The sequence below is a fragment of the Bos mutus genome, chromosome 2 (assembly GCF_027580195.1).
Source record: "Bos mutus isolate GX-2022 chromosome 2, NWIPB_WYAK_1.1, whole genome shotgun sequence".
NCBI classification, from domain to species: Eukaryota; Metazoa; Chordata; class Mammalia; order Artiodactyla; family Bovidae; genus Bos; species Bos mutus.
Genome location: NC_091618.1, coordinates 117,328,594 through 117,350,394, shown reverse-complemented (window position 1 = coordinate 117,350,394; position 21,801 = coordinate 117,328,594). Strand labels below are relative to the sequence as shown.

General features: G+C 40.7%; 1 protein-coding gene across 14 annotated transcripts in view; it reads right to left on the bottom strand.

The window, feature by feature from the left end:
- The window catches only part of OSBPL6 (oxysterol binding protein like 6), a 217,533-nt gene that overhangs the window by 156,089 nt on the left and 39,643 nt on the right, over positions 1-21,801 (bottom strand). The gene's annotated exons all lie outside the window — the stretch shown is intronic.

The following is a 21,801-nucleotide window of genomic DNA, read 5'->3' as shown; positions in this document are numbered from 1 at the left end:
GATTGAAATCAACAAAGACAATAAAAGAAAAAGACAAAGGATGCTTTCTTCAGAACAGAAAAATAACTTACAAGATGCCCAAGAGAAAACAGGTTTGATTGAGTTGAAATGTAATAAGTGGGACAGAATAATAAAGCCAACAAAAGCAGGAAATAGTCAAGAAGTGGAGACGTTTGGGAAATGGTGAGAAGTCGGATACACAACAGCACAGGGACAAGTTACAGAGAGAGAAAATCGACAGACGAGATTGGAACCAAATTTATTCACTCAACAAATATTTTTGAGTGTCTACTGCATTCAAGGCCCAGTTGCTGGACACTTGAAAGGAACTGGCTCCTGCCCTGTAGGGAAGACAAATAGGAGTCAGGGACCTTTCATCAGGAGAGTGATATAATCAGACCAAATTGAGAGGAAAGTAACTCTAGAAGCAGAATGGAAGACTGTCTGGAGTGGGGCGAGACTGAAAGGGGAGGCTAATTACGAGGCCATAATAAATAATTCTAAGAAAAGAGTATCAGGGTTTCCGGATAACCCCAAATAAAGATGCCACCAAGGCTGCTATTTTGGGGAAACGGGGGAAGGATTCCATAATAGATGGAAAGAATTTCTGCTCCATTCTGGGCATCGTGTGGTATGATATGTGGAGATCGGAACCCCAGGAGAGCACAGGAACTGGAGATGCTAGAGATGGTCATCTTTTGGTTGATAGGGGCAGCCGCTGGACGTGAAGAGATGGCTGTGGATAACTCGGTTCTTATGCCTCAGAGGACAACTTGATACCCAGACCTTCAGTGTCAATACTTAAGGGGTAGAGGAGAGGAAGGGCACTGGAAGACAGAGCTGCAGCAGGCGCCCTGAGTTCAAACCGCAAGAGGAGACCCTCAGAAAACGGCGGCTGGCCCACTGAGGCAGTCTCCAGGCAGACCAAAGAGAGGAAGGGCCGAGACGAGGACGCAGACACCGCTGGAGATCTTACTGATAAGGAACTTTCAGGCTGAAGGGTGAATGGCATTCACACAGGAGATTTCGGACATGCTCTCGCAGTTGGGGGAAGAAGGGAGGCAGAGGATGGTGACAGGAAGGGGAAGCTGGATCAAGAGAAAAACTTGGAGAAGACAGACAGGAGAGAACCAGTGGAAAGGGCAGAACCATTACTGTTGTTCAGTCGCTCGGTCGTGTCTGACTCTTTGCGACCCCATGGACTGCAGCACGCCAGGTTTCCCTGTCCTTCACCATCTCCCGGAGCTTGCCTAAACTCACGTCCATTGAGTCAGTGATGCCATGCAACCATCTCATCCTGTCACCCCCTCTGGTCAGAACTATAGAAACACCAAAAGAGGACAGAACTGGTAGAGCAAGAGAGGAAGGGGTCAGGGTCTAGACGGAGGCTTTGAGGTCTCTTCCAAACCTGTGAGAGCAAGGAGGACGGGGTCTGTGCAGGGTGCCCGGGCATATGAACATGTTCCCCTTCTTTGAACTCCTATAGGCCTGTTCTATGGAATTTTAGGCTGGGAGCTTAGAGCCTAAGACACGGCTTTGTGTGCTGGTCCTGCCACTTACCACCTATATACCCACGAACATGTCGTAAATCATCTGAAGCTCAGTTTTGCCATCAGTAAACTAGGCAGAACCCTATGAGTCACACACACTCCCCACCTACTTCATAGGATCGCTTCAAGGCCCCAAAACGCGGCATGTATGCAGATGTACCTTAAAAGACAGAACAGCCCCAGGGATAAATCGTTGGCTTTTATTATTCCATGTATACTTATTTCTCACTAAAGGAGGATTAGTTCAACCTCTGTGCATTCCACACAGGGTTTAACAGAGTATTTTGTACCCAGGTCACCACGCACTGACTTGGACTAACACTAGCCTGCTCCTCACGACAGTGTGAGACTGCGTTGTTTTCCACGTCCCTCAGGGCTACACAGGGACACCACCATCCCTAAACTCAGTTCCCAGCCTGAGTTTTTAGTAAGACTCCTAGCAAACAACAGAAAGTGCTTTGTAACAGCATTTTCAAATTAGCAGAAGTGCAATTATGAAAAGCCTTCCATATGTTACAACGATTTTTTTTTAATTAAGAAGAAAACAGTAAGCAATCATATTCCAAGCATACTCAGCCAATGGATCTAGAAAAGACATCTAGAGAAAATTCAACCACTACCTCCCGGCTGATCAAGGAGACAGGCACTCCTCCACACAGCCCCTCAAGTGGCAGAAACCCACAGGGAGTGGAAGACACGCTCTAGTTCTGCCAAATCACCAAGTAAGAAGTTGCTGCAGTCAAATCCATCATGTCACTTCCCATTTGCATCCCCTTTAGCCCTGAAACGAAGCATACTCTGGAAAAGTACGTTTTAATATGGCTTAGGCTAGAGCCTTACCTACCATTCAATCAAAATCTTATTATGGAGATAATACTGGATCTGTTACTTACACGAGGTAGGGGGAAGAAATAACACATGCAGAGAAATAAATTTTTATTTCACAACCAAAGCAGCAAATTATTTTTGCTGTTCTACGCAGTACAGTAAGGCTCATACATTTTAAACAACCTGGATAAAATTATTTTTTCCATTCGAGGCAAATCTCAGTAGTGATTTAAAATTAAATTGTTAACCAAGTGTCAGGAACCATGAAATAAGCATAAGTGGTAGTCTCTCTTTGAATAGAAATACCCGGATATTCATAATCACATGAAACTCTAAGAGCATACAGAAGCAGTAGCACCAGCTACTGAATGCCTTTAATTCAAGAGAGCCATCAACTTTCTACCTCTAACTCTAAGGGGGAAATATTAGCAATGTGAGGTTATTATTATCCTCTTTTTATTGAAGACATTCACTTGGCCACTTATGCAATATATTAAGCCTCTATTACATGCCAGACAATGTTAGGGATCAGGGATATGGTGATACACCAAATAGACCTTTTTCTCATGGACTTATGGTCTGATGGGGGAGAGGGATTAAAAAATTAAACAGCTAAGCATATGATTATAAACATTAGATACTAGAAGGAAAAGATATGGTACTATGAGAAATAAGTAACAGGGACTGAATTCAACTCGAGAGGAGAAGATGGCTTCTTGGAGGAATTAGCAATTTAAGCTAAAAACTGAAGGTCAAAGTGGGAGGGGAAACTCTAGCTAAAAGAACAGCATGTGCAAAGGTTCTGAGGCAAGAAAGAGCTCGGCATACTACAGACCCTAAAAGAGACCAGTGGAGCTTGAGCAGAGTATGCCAGGACAGGAGGGAGTGAAATGAAGTGACGCTCCTAGGTAGGAACCAAATATTCAGAGCCAAACAAAGGATCTGCATTTTGCTTTGTCGTTTTCACTTCCTAGTGCAACAGAAAGCAGTGAAAGGCTTCAAACAGGGTACAGACAGAATGGGACTTGTATTTTTAAAAGAATGGATGGAGAAGGATAAGAAATGGGGAAGCTATGGCAATGGAAATGGGAGAAGAAGATGAGCTTGGGATATATTTCGGAGATGAATGGATAGGATTGCTCAATAAGGGTGCAGGAGAGCAGTGAGCGATTGAGGCAGCAAACAAGATCCCTGGTTTCTGACTGGAGCAACTAACTGAATGGGGAGCTATCTCACACGAGGACAGAGGCACAGGCTTAGCCAATGAGTAAGGCTGGTTTTGACCAAACTGTTAAAAAGTTAAAGACATCTGTGGTATCTCCAGGTAGAAATGTTAAGTAAATGCTGGGATAATATGAAACAGAAGTGTAACACATGTGGCATTTCATTCTTAAGATCTAGGTTAGTAGCTACATCAGGTAAAGGTTGTCCAGCCTCCTTTGAAGGAGTCATTCCCACCCTTTCACTCACTTCCTGGAGAAGGAAATGGCAACCCATTCCAGTATTCTTGCCTGGAGAATCCCATGGACAAAGGAGCCTGGTGGATTACAGTCCATGGGGTCACGAAGAGCTGAATACAACTGAGCGACTAACACACACACATGCACACTCACGCACACGCACACACACTCACTTCCAGACACAGTCCATTCCCTGCCAAGGAGCAAACCAAGGAGATGGATACATAGGTCCTCTCTAAGAACTGTGAACAATGCTCATTTTCCAGTAGAGCAATTTATATCCTAAGAAAGCGAAGAAGTCTTTGAAATGTACCAGCTACACGGGGTAGTAGATTTTATAAATTTTTATGTTATCAATTTTATATAGCTTATAAATTATATACTTATATAGCATTACAAGGGTGCTAAGTCACTTCAGTCATGTTCTACTCCTTGTGACCCCATGGACCAAAGCCCACCAGGCTCCTCTGTCCATGGGATTCTCTAGGCAAGAATACTGGAGTGGGCTGCCATGTCCTTCTGCAAGGGATCTTCCCGACCCAGGGAGTGAACCAGGGTCTCTTATGTCTACCTGCCCTGGGAGGCAGGTTCTTTACTACTAGTACCACCTGGGAAGCCCCATATGTATATTTATACAGTACTAAAATACATAATATTATTTATTATTTATTTATAAATAAATTTTATATCTGAAAATGCAAGTACATTTTTGAAGGCTTTATGTGTCTATATATTGTATATATTGTTTCTCAGCTGTAAGTATAGAAAAACCTTAAAATGATAGGTTTTTTTTTTTTAATGTTTAAGACAGGGCTTAGATGATTAAGTGAGCTCATGTAACATCTCTTTGATAAAAACTTATGGCATTAACATCCTACTTCCATTGTGGCCAACTAGTAGCATTTTGAAAAACCTCACAAGATGGTACCAATCACTGTTTCCATGAGCCACTGGTTTATGATCTCAGGTTACAGGAACTTCTAATTCATTCAACTCTGACCCCTGGGTTGATTTTTGTTTGCTTTTAACTAAATTTCCATGATTCAAATTTTTTGTTCATTCAAAAGTTCCACCGATTGAAATAGGAGCAAAAACCGCTAAAGAAGCAGGCTCGTCACTCTTGACTTCGGGCAGGGCGACATTTAACACCAGCCAGACGGCCGAAGGAAAAAATGACGTCATCCACATCCGCTGATTCCCGGCGAAAGGGAGGAGAAAGGAGAGCAGACAGTGAAGCCAGGAGTGATGTGGGAAGTGAGATTACATTTTACTGGAACGCGGCTGCTGAGCTAGACAGCTGCTCAGGAAAGAAAGAACAGGCAGGTACTTTGTCAAATGAGATTAGAAGAGTCAAATGCTGTTACGCAGGCAAGTAAAACGGGGAGTCTTAGCTGCGGAAGATTAAGACTTAAGCGTTCCCTTTTCTTATAGGGAACGCACATTTTCCATATCTAACCTACTTTAAAAGATAGCTTCTCAATCACTCTTTCATAAGATATATTTTAAAATCATCTGAAAGCTACTCTTATCCAAGGCAATCATGTTAATTTGGCACAATTTTATCAGACATGTTTTTTAAAGGCACAAAATAAAACTTAAAATGACCAATAAACAGTATGAAGTAACAATTTCTGGAGTAAAAAGCCTATCTGTGCTTTATGCGCTTAATTGCCTTAAATATAAACTTCTGCCATGAGTATGTATCCATGCAGAATGTCACTAGTACATTTAAAGTATCAAATCAAAATGGATTAAATATTTAATCACAAGCCATGCCCATGGTCATAGAATTAGGTCCCTAAAGTAAAAAGAAAAAAGAAGCAACTGTAATCCATTGCTGTCACATCATTTATTCAATAATTGTTTTCTAAGTGCCTAGTATGTATAAGGAACTATGTGATCAATTATTGAACCAATGGGTAGGGTGATCAATTACTGAATTAAAATTAGGACACTGAGAAGTATGAATGGGCTTGTGGAAATGATTACCAAGGATAGTGGTACAGAAATAACAATAACTTTTATTATGTGCTTATTATATGATTGGTTCTCAGTTAAGTATTTTTTAAGAAATTTATTTATTTTTTATTGAAGGATAATTGCTTTATAGAATTTTGCTGTTTTCTGTCAAACCTCAATGTGAATCAGCCATAAGTATATATACATCTCCTCCCTTTGAAACTCCCTCCCATCTCCCTCCCCACCCCACCCCTCGAGGTTGATATAGAGCCCCTGTGTGAGTTTCCTGAGCCATACAGCAAGTTACATTACATTTGGTAATGTAAGTTTCCATGTTACTCTTTTCATACATCTCACCCTCTCCTCCCCTCTCCCCATGTCCATAAGTCTGTTCTCTATGTCTGTTTCTCCACTGTTGCCCTGTAAGTAAATTCTTCAGTTCCATTTTTCTAGATTCCGTATATATGTGTTAGAACACAGTACTGATCATTCTCTTTCTGACTCACTTCACTCTGTATAATAGGTTCTAGGTTCATCCACCTCATTAGAACTGACTCAAACGTGTTCCTTTTTATGGCAAATTATTGTTTTTAGTTGTAAAAACATAAAAACATAAAATTTACCTTTTTAAGTGTACACAGCAGGGGCATTCAGGACATTGACACTGTTGTGCAATCATCCACCTCCAGGCTCTTTTTATGCTGCAAAACTGAAACTCTGTACTCTTTTAAATAATAATTCCTGTGCCTTCCTCCCCAGTCCCTGACAACCATCATTCTATTCAAGAATTATGAGTTCATAAATATAGAAGGAAATGGCAACCCACTCTAGCGTTCTTGCCTGGAGAATCCCATGGACAGAGGAGCCTGGTGGGCTACTGTTCGTGGGGCCACAAAGAGTTGGACATGACTGAGTGACTAAGCACAAGTATAGCTAAAATATACTTCTTCTATTTGAATTCACATGTATTTGTAGGATATCTTTTTCAACTAAAACACTAAAATCAACAATCAAAATAAACGGTACTCAAATTTCTATATAACAATGTATTAAATCTGGATTTTAAAAAATGAAGCATATTAAATTATTAGTAATTTTTAGAGAGAACAAAAATTTTACTATTAAAATTTTAAATATTAATTTCATCTTCCATAATCTTTGTAAAATTTCTATTTCCTAAGTTTTATAAGAATATTATCATACACATATAATATTTATTAACAAGTATCATATTTTGGAAATAACATGCACAAAACTATATACTGTTGCAGTGTGCAAACAAAAACATTTGGGAACCACTGAAATAAAGGACTGTGGGCCCATTAACAGGAATCAGTGAAAGAAGGAAGGGGAAGAAGTTTTACTTACATATTTTCTTCCTATGTTTTGGTCACACCATGTGGCATGCAGGATTTTAGTTCCTCAACCAGGAATCAAACCCATGCCCCCTGCAGCTGAAGTGCAGTGTCCTAACCACTGGACTGCCAGGGAAGTCCCAGGAGTTTGTTGTCAAATACACATATAGTATGTTTTAAAACATACTGTGTTTCATGCGTCATGTAGAAGATCAAGCAGAGATCGCCAAAAGGCAAAAGGACACATAAGCCTAGAGTTCAGCTGAGATGGAATCTATATTTAGAAGTCATCCATGCAGCAGTGACCCGAAGAGACATGAGAAGGGATAAGAACTGTGAAAAAGAACACAGCTGAGGATTACATGGTCGACAGTCCCCGAATTTAGAAAGTATCGGAGAAAGGAGATCGAAAGGAAACAGGGAGACAGGAGTAGACCCAAAAGAATACATAGTTCAGTTCAGTTCAGTTGCTCAGTCGTGTCCGACTCTTTGCGACCCCATGAACCTCAGCACCCCAGGCATCACCAACTCCCAGAGTTCACCCAAACCCATGTCCATTGAGTCGGTGATGCCACCCAACCATCTCATCCTCTGTCGTCCCCTTCTCCTCCCGCCCCAATCCGTCCCAACATCAGGGTCTTTTCAAATGCTGCTGCTGCTGCTAAGTCGCTTCAGTCGTGTCCGACTCTGTGCGACCCCATAGACGGCAGCCCCACCAGGCTCCCCCGTCCCTGAGATTCTCCAGGCACGAACACTGGAGTGGGTTGTCGTTTCCTTCTCCAGTGCATGAAAGTGAAAAGTGAAAGTGAAGTTGCTCAGTCGTGTCCGACCCTCAGCGACCCCATGGACTGCAGCCCTCCAGGCTCCTCTGTCCATGGATACAATTAAAGATGAGGCTACAGTGTCAAAGCTGCAAAAAACTAAGTAACTGAGCAAAGGCCATTCACTGGATTTGGCTGCCAGAAGAGCAGTGTGGTCCTCTAAGAGTATTTTCAGTAACGGGTGGTGTCAGAAGCCTGATTCATGACCAACTGAATAGTGATAAAATGGAGATAAGGAGTGGTGAGCAGGCTACAAGGGAAACTTGATGATAATGGAAATGAAAAGCAAAGCAGAATGACAGAGCTTTCTCAAGGTCAGGACTGGCCAGATGGATCACTGAAGGACAAGAGGTAAGAAAACTAGGCAGCCGTGCTGAGTTGGCTTACATGATATCCAAGCTATGGTAATGATGCCAAAAGAAGATGAGCTGAGAAGACAGAAAGGAGGCTGGCTGCCATGGGACGGACAGACATCCAGTTGGGTAGGAGGAAGAATGAAGGGAGAAAGAGTGGTAGGAAGCCAAGGTCAAAGATAGTAACTCTTTGGGGTCTCATATGTTGGAGGATAAATTGTTTCAAATTATGATGAGGTCCAAGACAAAGCCATGGCTGTAGACGAATTCTGACATCCAGTGGGGGCAGGAAGGACTGCATCCTACATTGCACCATCCTTAATATATTCCCCCCAGCATCAGTCTTCAGAGATCACTTACTGATCAGTATTATCTCTGTTAAGGTTCACTGATCACAGTGTCACTTGATCTCCTTGTGTATCCCACAGCACACATCAGTGACACGGCCATCTGAAGTTAGTGGAGATTGTGTCGCCAGGGTTAGCTGGCCCACGTGGAACTCAAACCTCTCTGACATCAAACTCCCCTGAGAGCTGCACATGCAAGATGGTATCATGATAGAACAGCACTTAATATTCCTTATGACAGGAGGTACATCACCACCACAGTTATCGCTATTCTCTAACATGGTGATGACTGGATCCAGCTCCACAATCAAGGCAACATTAGCTTTAATTTCTTGCCTTCTGGACTCTACCTGTCTGTAGATACAAACATCATTAAGCACTGTTCCCTAAATTTATCATTTTCTTCCAAGATGAAGATACAAGAAACAGTTTCATTTCATCATTTTGGCTGCTGTCTTTTAGCATGAGGCCTGTTCCAGCATGTACTAGCATCTTAGAAGAACCATTTAATTTTTAAGGGACTGCAGCAGCTAGAAACGTGAGCAATTAATTTAGAAGAAAACACAAAATGAGAATTTCATTAAAAAAAAATAAAGTAGTCTCTTGAGAAACCTATATGCAGGTCAGGAAGCAACAGTTAGAACTGGACATGGAACAACAGACTGGTTCCAAATAGGAAACGGAGTATGTCAAGGCTGTATATTGTCACCCTGCTTATTTAACTTATATGCAGAGTACATCATGAGAAACGCTGGGCTGGAAGAAGCACAAGCTGGAATCAAGATTGCCAGGAGAAATATCAATAACCTCAGATATGCAGATGACACCATCCTTATAGCAGAAAGTGAAGAAGGACAAAAGAGCCTCTTGATGAAAGTGAAAGAGGAGAGTGAAAAAGTTGGCTTAAATCTCAACATTCAGAAAACTAAGATCATGGCATCTGGTCCCATCACTTCATGGGAAATAGATGGGGAAACAGTGGAAACAGTGGCTAACTTTATTTTTTTGGGCTCCAAAATCACTGCCGATGGTGATTGCAGCCATGAAATTAAAAGACGCTTACTCCTTGGAAGGAAAGTTATGACCAACCTAGATAGCATATTCAAAAGCAGAGACACTACTTTGCCAACAAAGGTCCATCTAGTCAAGGCTATGGTTTTTCCAGTGGTCATGTATGGATGTGAGAGTTGGACTGTGAAGAAAGCTGAGTGCCGAAGAATCGATGCTTTTGAACTGTGGTGTTGGAGAAGACTCTTGAGAGTCCCTTGGACTGCAAGGATATCCAATCAATCCATCCTGAAGGAGATCAGTCCTGGGTGTTCTTTGGAAGGACTGATGCTAAAGCTGAAACTCCAATACTTTGGCCACCTCATGTGAAGAGTTGACTCATTGGAAAAGACTCTGATGCTGGGAGGGATTGGGGGCAGGAGGAGAAGGGGACAACACAGGATGAGATGGCTGGATGGCATCACCAACTCAATGGACAAGAGTTTGGGTGAACTCCAGGAGTTGGTGATGGACAGGGAGGCCTGGCGTGCTGCAGTTCGTGGGGTCACAAAGAGTCGTACACGACTGAGCAACTGAACTGAACCAGTTTAAATTTTTAAAAACAGCAACCAGACATCTAAATATTACACTGTTAAGCCTCAGGAATACAGATATTCAAGTGATATAAATTTTTCTCCAAATAAAAAGTGCATGAAATTATCTGCTCCAATGAATTGAAGAGAAGGTACAAATTAGTTCAGTTCAGTGGCTCAGTTGTGTTCAACTCTTTGAGACCCCGAAGATGGCAGCACGCCAGATTACCTGTCTATCACCAACTCCCGGAGCTTGCTCAAACTCATGTTTATCAACTCAGTGATGCTATCCAATCATCTCATCTCCTGGCATCCCCTTCTCCTCCCACTTCAATCCTTCCCAGCATCAGGGTCTTTTCTAATGAGTTGGCTCTTTGCATTAGGTGGCCAAAGTATTGGAGCTTCAGTTTTAGCATTAGTCCTTCCAATAAATAGTCAGGACTGATTTCCTTTATGATTGACTGGTTGGATCTCCTTGAAGTCCAAAGGACTCTCAAGAGTCTTCTCCAACACCACAGTTCGAAAGCATCAAATTCTTCAGAGCTCAGCTTTCTTTATATTCCAACTCTCACGTCCATACATGACTACTAACTAGAAAAACCATAGCTTGACTATACAGACCTTTGTTGGCAAAGTAATGTCTCTGCTTTTTAATATGCTCTCTAGGTTGGTCATAGCTTTTCTTCCAAGGAGCGAGCGTCTTTTAATATCATGGCTGCAGTCACCATCAGCAGTGATTCTGAAGCCTAAGAAAATAAAATCTGTCACTGTTTCCACTGTTTCCCCATCTATTTGCCATAAAGTGATGGGACTGAATGCCATGATCTTCGTTTTTTGAATGTTGAGTTTCAAGCCAGCTTTTTCACTCTGCTCTTTCACTTTCATCTAGAGGCTCTTTAGTTCTTCTTTGCTTTTTACCATAACGGTGGTGTCATTTGCATATCTCAATAACCTCAGGTTATTGCTATTTTTCCTGGCTATCTTTATTACAGCTTGTGCTTTATCCAGCCTGGCATTTCGTATGATGTATTCTGCATATAAGTTAAATAAGCAGGGTGAAAATATACAGCCTTGACGTACTCCTTTCCCAATTTGGAACCAGTCTGTTGTTCCATGTCTGGTTCTATCTATTGCTTCTTGACCTGCATACGGATTTCTCAGGAGGCAGGTCAGGTGGTCTGGTATTCCCATCTCTTTCAGAATTTTCCAGTTTGATGTGATCCACACAGTCAAAGGCTTTGGCGTAATCAATAAAGCAGAAATAGTTGTTTTTCTGGAACTCTCTTGCTTTTTTTGATGATTCAACGGATGTTGGCAATTTGACCTCTGGTTCCTCTGATTTTTCTAAAACCAGCTTAAACATCTGGAAATTCATGGTTCACGTACTGTTGAAGCCTGGCTTGCAGAATTTTAAGCATTACTTTGCTAGCGTGTGAGATGAATACATTGTGCAGTAGTTTGAGCATTCTTTGGTATTGCCTTTCTTTGGGATTGGAATGAAAACTGATCTTTTCCAATCCTGTGGCCATTGCTGAGTTTTTCAAATTTGCTGGCATATTGAGTGCAGCACTTCCGCAGCATCATCTTTTAGGATTTGAAATAGCTCAATTGCAGTTCATCACCTCCACTAGCGCTCAACTGGAATTCCATCACCTCCACTAGCTTTGTTCATAATGATGCTTCCTAAGGCCCACTTGACCTCACATTCCAGGATGTCTGGCTCTAGGTGAATGATCACACCATCGTGGTTATCTGGGTCATTAAGATATTTTTTGTTTAGTTCTTCCATGTATTCTTGCCACCTCTTCTTAATATCTTTTGCTTCTGTTAGGCAGATATCCCCAAGACTATATACATATGTGTGTGTGTGTGTGTGTGTGTATAAAAAAATATCCATTTATAGATTTCTATAACTAAACTTCCCCCCCAAATATTATATAATTAAGTAATTTTAAACACCAAGACCAGTGCCTAGGCTTTTTGACAGACAATCTATAAATAATAATTATAAAATTATAATGTGCTCAGTCATGTCTGACTCTTTGTGACGTCATGAACTGTAGCCTACCAGGCTCCTCTGTCCCTGGAATTTTCCAGGCAAGAATACTGGAGTAGACTGCCATTTCCTAGGATGGTTTTTATTCTACTACATCTTACTCACAGCAGCCCATCTATCCAATAATATATTTATTAAAGACTTTCTGTGTACAGTAGCAGAGAGTATCCAGCAAGGCAGCAATTCTGGAGCTCATTAGAGAGGTTGTGCAGAAGTTATCCACACGTATCTGACAATGTAAGAGGTAATGGACAACCTATAGACAAGGTAGAGCAAAAAGGAAAAAACCCAAGGCCAAACTCTGAATCAGTGGTTCTCAGGTTTTAAGGAGCTTCTTAAATTAAACAGACTACCAGACTCCATTCCTGAGAATCTGATTCAGAGTATTTGGGGTGGGGCCCAAGCAAATGGGCTTTGTGACAAGTCCTTAAGATGATCCCAAAGCAGGTGACTGACGTGCAGATCACCTTTTGAGAAAGGAGCTTCTTAAATTAAACAGACTACCAGACTCCATTCCTGAGAATCTGATTCAGAGTATTTGGGGTGAGGCCCAAGCAGATGGGCTTTGTGACAAGTACTTCAGATGATTCCAAGGCAGGTGATGTGCAGATCACCTTTTGAGAAACCTGACCCTATATTATAAAAAGGAAAAACTGATAAATTGAACATTACCAAAATGAAAAATGTTTGCTCTATAAAAGACCCCTTGAAGAGGATGAAAAGACAAGTTATAGACTGGAAAGTTATTAATATTTGCATATATGAATAAACTCTGTGGATTGCCATCAATGTCATTTCCTGGTTTTGCTTTATACTATACTGATGTAAGATGGTCCCTAAGGAAACCTGAGAGACAGATACACAGGGCCTCCCTGTACATTTTTAGGCAACTTCCTGTAAATCTATAATTATCTCAAAACAAAAAAAATTTTTAAATGACTACCTGTCTGTCTGGCTATCACAACTGATAACATGCTGGTGAGTTATACTACAACCTGAAATAGTATTTATTTTAAAGAGTTATCATCCAGCAAAGCTTGACAACTCACAACTTATGAAATCTTCAACAATGTTAACCTGAATGGGATAGGGATTCTCTTCATATTAATTCAGATGTTTATTGCTGTGGTCATTATTATTACCATTTCACTTTCTGAAGTCATATTATGACATACACCATAGAAACTGAGTAAATTATATGACTTCAAACATATGCAGTAGTTAACGTTAAGAACTGTTATGAAAATATTTCCATTTTCTCCTATTAATGTAATACTGAACAAATATTAGTTTTTAAGGCTTTATGACTAGTATTATTCAAAAGCTTAATAGAGTTATAGGGAAAAGAAGACTGGCACTAAGGAATTGCCTCAATATATAAAATACTATGCCAGCATGAGTATTTTCAGTGGCTCAATTATTGTGAATAATAATACTACTTAATTAGTAGCAATCATAAGGGAATTACTATGGTGCCAGATACTGTGCTAATAATCTCATCATAAGTGGATCATCTTTCTTAATATATACAACCCATGAGGTAGGTACTGTTATGAAAGATGGGTAAAGAGAGAGATTTACTAGCTAGTCCATGGCCAGAGCTCCTGTGATGTTAGAACTCATGCTACAACTACTGAATATCCAGCTGCCACTGCCCCCACCACATCATCACCACCTTACATTCCCAGATCAGGGATACCCCAGGTCTGCTCTGAAAATGTCAGAGAAATTAGGAGCTCGGGCTTCTGATAAAGTTTTTAATTTGACACCAAACATTCTAACAACCAACTAGAGTATACAATAATGTCCACAGTAATTCCAGTTACTGTAGATGGATTAACACTGAAACTCACACCCCACTGAGAAGCCTTGACCAATTCAGAGGAAGCAGCCATGATAAAATAAGGCCAAACAAAACAGATGGGAATGGCTACAAACTTTCAGACAGCAAGGCCATTTTACAGGAATCCTTGAAGCCAAATCTAGGATTCCTTCTGAGTATTTTCTCTTTATTTTTCTTAAAGGGGAAGCCCTAATTTCAAAAGAAGTTTGTCTTGTTATTTTCACGTGTGTGTGCGAAGTCACTTCAGTTGTATCCGAATCTTTGTGACACTATGGACCATAGTCCCTCAGGCTCCTCTGTCCATGGGAATTCTGCAGGCAAGAATACTGGAGGGGTTGCCATGTCCTCCTCCAGAGGATCTTCCCAACCTAGGGATCGAACCCAGGTCTCTTCATGTCTTACATTGCTAGGCAGGTTCTTTACCACTAATGCCATGTGGAAATGGCTATAAACTTTCAGAGAGCAAGGCCATTTTACAAGAATTAGAAATTCAATGGAAGTGGTTGTTATCTGATTTCTAAATTTCACTTCTATGGTGTATTTCACTTCTAAAGCTAATTCAAGGATTTTTTTTTTGAGTATTTTCTCAATTATTTTTCTTAAAGGGAAGACCCTGATTCCAAACTTAAAGATTGAAGAAGTAAGTCTTGTTATTTTTACACTCGGACTATTAAACCAGTTTCTTGAATCAGCTATTTTAGGTTGCCTGAAAAATTATAAAATGTGAAAAATAATCATTTACAATTCCTAATGTTATGAAAATGAATACATCCCAGGCAGTATACCATGACAGTTTCTAGTCAAGTCATTAGGAAATCTTTCTTATATAATGATTTGTTATCCCATGTTAGTTGCAATTAAAAATTATCTGATAGTTAAAAAAAATGAGAAGTGCTGAGTCACTGTGAACCTTCTCACAGCAGCTGAACAAGAAGACCTGGGGCACAGGGGCATGCCCTGCTTCCACTACACTGAACAGAAAGGTTCTAAATAGGGGTGTTGCTGGGCGATTTTTGAAAGACCAGTCTGAAGCTGTTAATCCAGAAAAAAGTATTGGGCTGAGTAGAAACTCAGCGTTCTGGAAATAAAGAACAATGTCCCCATGTGATTTAAGACAATAGAAACAAAAAGCAAATGTAATATGTTATTTAAACTCTGAGAGTAATGAGCTAGGTAACTCAGTTTCCTTCTCTATGAGAAAATAAAATTAGTAGCTAGTAATTGCTTACTGAGCTGTGACAAGGGTACTACTAATCTTCATATTTAACCATCACAACCACCTTATAACATAAATACTATACTCCATTTTACATCTGAGGAAACTGAGGCTCTGATAGATTCAACAACTTTTCCAAGATCATACAGCTGGGAGGGGAAAGCTAGGACTCAAATACAAGTGCTTGGAATCTGGAGCCTTCCCCTGCCCTTAGCCACAGTGCCCTATGCCTCTTGGATTAGAGGTTTCCCAGCTTATCTCTTTGAAGTGAAGATACTCGTGAGAAAGCACCATAAAGTAACGATAAAATAAATCTAAAGGCAATATACATCTTTATGTGATACCAAGTTATCTTAGGGTAGACTCGAGAACAGGCAAACAGTACAACATGGTAAACATTTAAGGAAAACATACAGGAAAAACTTCAAATACAGGAAAGCTGTGCTGTGATTTATTCTGTCTGTGAAGTGAGAACAGTTAACTATTGTTTTACCCAGCTTAAGGCTCTGAACCCCAGAACACCAGTGTCCAGTTCACAGGCGATGGGAGCACAGTTTGAGAAACTCTAAAATGAATGTCAAAGATGTGTAAATTTGAACAAAGAATAACCTCTTATTTGTTTAAATTTATTAAATATGCTTATTCAATTTACAGAGATTTAACAGGATGTTATAGATGGTGAGGAGGTGGGGAAAGGACCACGGATGGATGAACTGTTGTAGGTGGAAATGCACACAAATATTCACTGTGGTGCTAATTATAAAACAGAAAGTACAAGCAATGGAAATATCCCCACAATAGGAAATGATTAACTTACAGGATGCTATGTAGTCTTCAACAATGCAGATCTATATTATCGGTACAAAATGTACTCGTGGTATGAGTTAGATGGGAAAGGCAGATTACAAAAGAGCAAGAAAGTATAATTCCATTAAAAATCTTTATAGTCCAGCTAGTGGACACTCCAAAGTGTTAATGGCAATTATCTCTACAGGATGCAATTGGGACAGTTATATATTCATTCTTTGAACAATCATACCTAAGGGTAAGTTTTTCCTTCCACCAGTGTGCCACATCAAGCCTTTTCCGCTTCAAAGGAAGATGGTCAAGGATAATCTTAGTGACTCATATGCTCTCTGGCATCTTTCAAGTTTACACATATTTCATAGCCACTTTATTTTAAAAAAAATTTTTTAATTTGTATTGGGGTATAGCTGATTAGGGGCTTCCCTGATAGCTCCTGCATTGCAGGAGACCCCGGTTCAATTCCTGGGTCAGGAAGATCCCCTGGAGGAGGGATAGGCTACCCATTCCAGTCTTCTTGGACTTCCCTGGTGGTGCAGATGTTAAAGAATCTGACTGCAATGTGGAAGACCTGGGTTCGAGCCCTAGATCAGGAAGATCCTCTGGAGGAGGGCATGGCAACTCACTCCAGTATTCTTGCCTGGAGAATCCCCATGGAGAGAGGAGCCTGGTGGGCTTACAGTCCATGGGGTCATGAAGAGTAGGACGTGACTGAGCGACTGAGCACAGCACAGCGTAGTCGATTAACAAACGATGTTGTGACAGTTTCAAGTGAACTGCAAAGAGACTCAGCCATAGATATACATGTATACATTCTCCTTCAAATTCTCCTCCCATCCAGGCTGCCACATAACATTGAGCAGAGTTCCATGTGCTACGTATAGTAGGTCCTTGTTGGTTATCCATTTTTAAAAAAATATATATTTATTTTAATTGGAGGCTAATTACTTTACAATATTGTATTGGTTTTGTCATATATCAACATGAATCCACCATGGGTGTACACGTGTTCCCCATCCTGAACCCTCCTCCCACCTCCCTCCCCATACCATCCCTCTGGGTCATCTCAGTGCACCAGCCCCAAGCATCCAGTATCATGCATCGAACCTGGACTGGTGATTCGTTTCTTATATGATATTATACATGTTTCAATGCCATTCTCCCAAATCATCCCCCTCCCTCTCCCACAGAGTCCAAAAGACTGTTCTACACATCTGTGTCTCTTTTGCTGTCTCACATGTAGGGTTATTGTTACCATCTTTCTAAATTCCATATATATGCGTTAGTATACTGTATTGGTGTTTTTCTTTCTGGTTTACTTCATTCTGTATAATAGGCTCCAGTTTCATCCACCTCATTAGAACTGATTCAAATGTATTCTTTTTAATGGCTGAGTAATACTCCATTGTGTATATGTACCACAGCTTTCTTATCCATTCATCTGCTGATGGACATCTAGGTTGCTTCTATGTCCTGGCTATTATGAACAGTGCTGTGATGAACATTGGGGTACACATGTCTCTTTCAATTCTGGTTTCCTCGGTGTGTATGCCCAGCAGTGGGATTGCTGGGTCATATATGGCAATATGTCCAGGCCACCATAAGTTCATACTCTAAGTCTCTGACTCTCCTTGCATTTTGTAAGTAAGTTTGTTTGTATCATTTCTTTTTGTGCATGAGTGCCTGGTCGCTTCAGTCATGTCTAACTCTCTGCAACCCTATGGACCATGGCCTGCCAGGCTCATCTGTCCATGGGGTTCTCCAGGCAAGAACACTGGAGTGGGTTGCCATTTCCTTTTCCAATCATTTCTTTTTAGATTCCATTTATAAGGGATATCATACACCATTTCTCCTTCTCTGTCTGACCTACATCACTCAGTTCCATAGCACCTTTAATACTTCCCAAGGCACTGTATGCTTCCATATTTCATCTATTTGACTTTTCCAAGGAATCCACCCAATATGCCAATGAAGTAATAAAACCAAGACTAAGTCCTAGGATGCAAAATCAAACTGTACCCATCTGCTATGAGATTTCAAACCTCCTTCAGTGTCCATTCTCCCCTTCTTTCTTACAGAAACAGAACTCCCTCTACCGCTCCACCTCCACAAATCTCCTCACAGTAGCAGCCAGCCTGTCTACAATTCCCAGCCTCCCTTTCAGCTAGACATGGCATCTCAGCTCTCTCTACTCAATGGAATCTGAGCAGAAGGATGTGTGCAATTAGGCCTTTAAAAAAAGAAATTGCTTGCCCACTCTATTTTCTCTCCCCAGCTCCCAACCTTGCTACAGGTAGGGTGCAAAAGAGGCCCTAATCAGCTAGTTTCTACTCTGTAGATGAAGTTAATACTAAGTGATTTGGAGAACAAGAAGGTATAAAGCGTTGGTCTCTAAATGGCTTGTATACCAGTGGTTTTCAAATTTCAGTGTATATCACAATTACCTGCATGACTTGTTAAGCCCAGAGTGTTGGAAGTGTTAGATATTCAGTCCTGTCCCACACTTTGTGACTATAGCACGCCAGGCTCCTCTGTTCATGGAATTCTCCAGGCAAGAATACCAGAGTGGGTAGCAATTCCCTTTTCCAGGGGATCTTCCCAACCCAGGGATTGAACCCAGGTCTCCTGCACTGCAGGCAGATTCTTTACAGTCTGAGTGTTGGGCCCATCTCCAAGTTCAGATTCACAATTTGCATTTGTAAAAAGTCCTGAGGTGATATTAAGGCTGCTGGTCTATCTAGGGGAGGACATCGTGCTAACGAAACGAACTAGAACTGCTCTTTTGTTAGGGTGGCCACTAGCCACATGTGGTTACTGAGCACTTGAAAGGTGGTTAGTGAGACTGAGGAACTGAATCTTTAATAGTATTTAATTTTAATTACCTAAGTACCAATATTTGGTTCAGTTAATGGAAAACTTTTAACTATGTTTAGAATATCTTGGGTATGTGAAACTACTTTTTTCAACTATATATTTTATGAACTCTAAACACTGATCAAGTACTTCTAATGAAAATTTAGTGTCTGAGTTGATATGTGTTACAAGGATAAAATATATATAAGACTTTGAACACTTATTAAGATGAAAATTTAAACTATTTCATTAATAAATTTTATACTGATTATATACTGGAATAATATTTTTATTACATTAAGTAAAATATATTTATGAAACCAATTTCACTTATTTCTTTTTCAACATAGCTACTAGGAAATTTAATATTGTTACATACATGGCTCACACTGCATTTTTACTGAATGGCAATGATCTAGATTAGTATGTGAATGAGAAAGAGAAAGTGGGAGACAGATCTTCTGTCTTGTATGAGCAGTTAGTTTTGTTTGCAGTAGCTATTTAGCCTGAACCCTGTTATCCTCCTATGCAAAATATACAATTTCCAAAGTCCTGGTGACAAATGTACTATGCTACTATCCCCTTTCCACTCATTTAATCCTTTTTTCCTTTTTTAATTCAACCTCAATGGCACAGAATAGGATTAATCACGATCTTTGATATGGAACACTTTCGTATCTCTGGACCACACAGGCTTCCCTCATTCACTCATCCTTCATATCTAATGTTGTAATATGGAACCATGAACCCACCACCCGAATCAAAAATTAGACTGTAACAATAACTTACTAATACCTACTCAATAGCCCTCCCAGTCTCAGCCTCCTGAGATTAACAACCAGCCTGAATCCTATACTCAAGATTCTACTGCTTTCCTTTCTATGTATTATCATCTCATCTACATGTATTCCGAAAAACTATGGTTATGATTTTAGTTGCTTTTAAATTTATAGGAAAGGCAATATATGTAATATTTTTAGAATTTTTCATCTTATATTATTAAAACATCTATGCTGCAACCCTTTCATTATACTTTATTTTGATTATGGCATGTCTCCCACGGGGAGAATATAATACAGTTTACTCATCTACTCTCTTGTCCAGAGACTGGGGTTTTCCCAGGTTTTAATATTGTGTACTGTGCCACCATAAATATTTCTGTATATATGTGCAAGAATTTCTTTTACATATATACGTCTACAAATGCCAAGCACCTGGCTAGATGCCGCGGAGACAAAGACAAATAAAAGGAAGTTCATAATCTGTAGGATTTGAAGTCTAGAGGGGGAAAGACACACCTAAAGAAATAGCAGCAACTGCAGAATATGCACTAGACTCCACGTAGCACCAACAAGGGAGGAGTTAACTGGGGAAAATCTAAGACTGACTGGTGTTCCTTTCCCACTGTCCAGCTCCTATAATTGGCATCCTTTATAAATAACTTCCCTTCCAAATGCTTATGCTCTCAAAGGGTAAAGGCTAGCCTTAGAGAACAGAGATTTGTACACTGTGCTGGTTATTCTCCACTCCCCCATTCTTCCATTATCCAGTCTTTTCTTGCTCTTCTCTGTGTTCCAGGAAGCTAACCTCTACAGACTGCATCACAGCTTTCCTGGTGGCTCAGTGGTAAGGAATCCATCTGCAGTGCAGGAGCTGCAGGAGACATGGGTTCAATCCCTGGATTGGGAAGATCCTCTGGAACAGGGCATGGCAGTCCACTCTAGTATTCTTGCCTGGAAAATCCCATGGACAGAGGAGCTTGGTGGGCTACAGTCCATAGGATCGCAAAAGAATTGGACATGACTGAAGTGACTTGGCACACACACACACACAAAGACTGTGTCACCCAAGATCCCTTACCACTACCTTCCAGATGAATTTGGCTACAAAAATACCAGTAGATCAGAGCAGATGAGAGAGGAGAGGAAAGGGGAGTCAAGGTATTTACCTTCACCCCCGTCTCCCTGCCTGTTTCTGTCCTGGCTGTGCTGTTGCACACCTACAGTTTCATGGCCAGAGCTTTCACTCACTGGGTCCCAGAGACACTGCTTTCTCCCTTGTTCCTTCTGACCTAGAGATGGCCATGGTTTCCACTGTTACTGGCTCCAGGGAACCTGGGGGTTCTCTGGACCCTGTCCTCATCTGGAACTACAAAATTCAATCTTGAAAATATCTGAGTAAAACTTCTGTTTACCAAGGGCCTGAAATACTGTCCCTGTTCAACACTGACTGAAGGTATGCCTCGGACAGCACATTTTATCAAGTGCTGGATATGCTAGCTTCAGCTGGAGTAAAATCTGCATCTCTCCTGCACCTGGTTTGACATCTGCAAAAAGGGGGCTCTTAAGAGTAGTTCTGGATATTTCAAGAATGAGTCATGGACTTTTTTAATAGGATGAATTAAGCACCTGACTGAGAATTCTGAGAGTAGAGAACGGTCAACTCACTGGTATCCCCATCTAGGCTTTCTCCCCAGGACCACACAATGCCTGTTTGCCTGAACCTGCATTCCGCTTATCCAAGCAGCTAAAACACCACCACCCGTCATAATAACCATCCAGGTATACTGTGCATGTGTTTTGTTTTTTTAAAACCTGCTTTAACTAAACTAGTTTCAAGTCTGTGATGGTTCTGATTCATGAAAGCAGTGAGTAAAACTGTGCCCTATCATTTTGAGCAGCATCATTTTGATTCCAGAAAAATCACTCATGATTTATTCAAGGTACAATGGAGAGTACTGGAAAGAAAACAATATTAGTTCCTAAAGCAGAGTTGA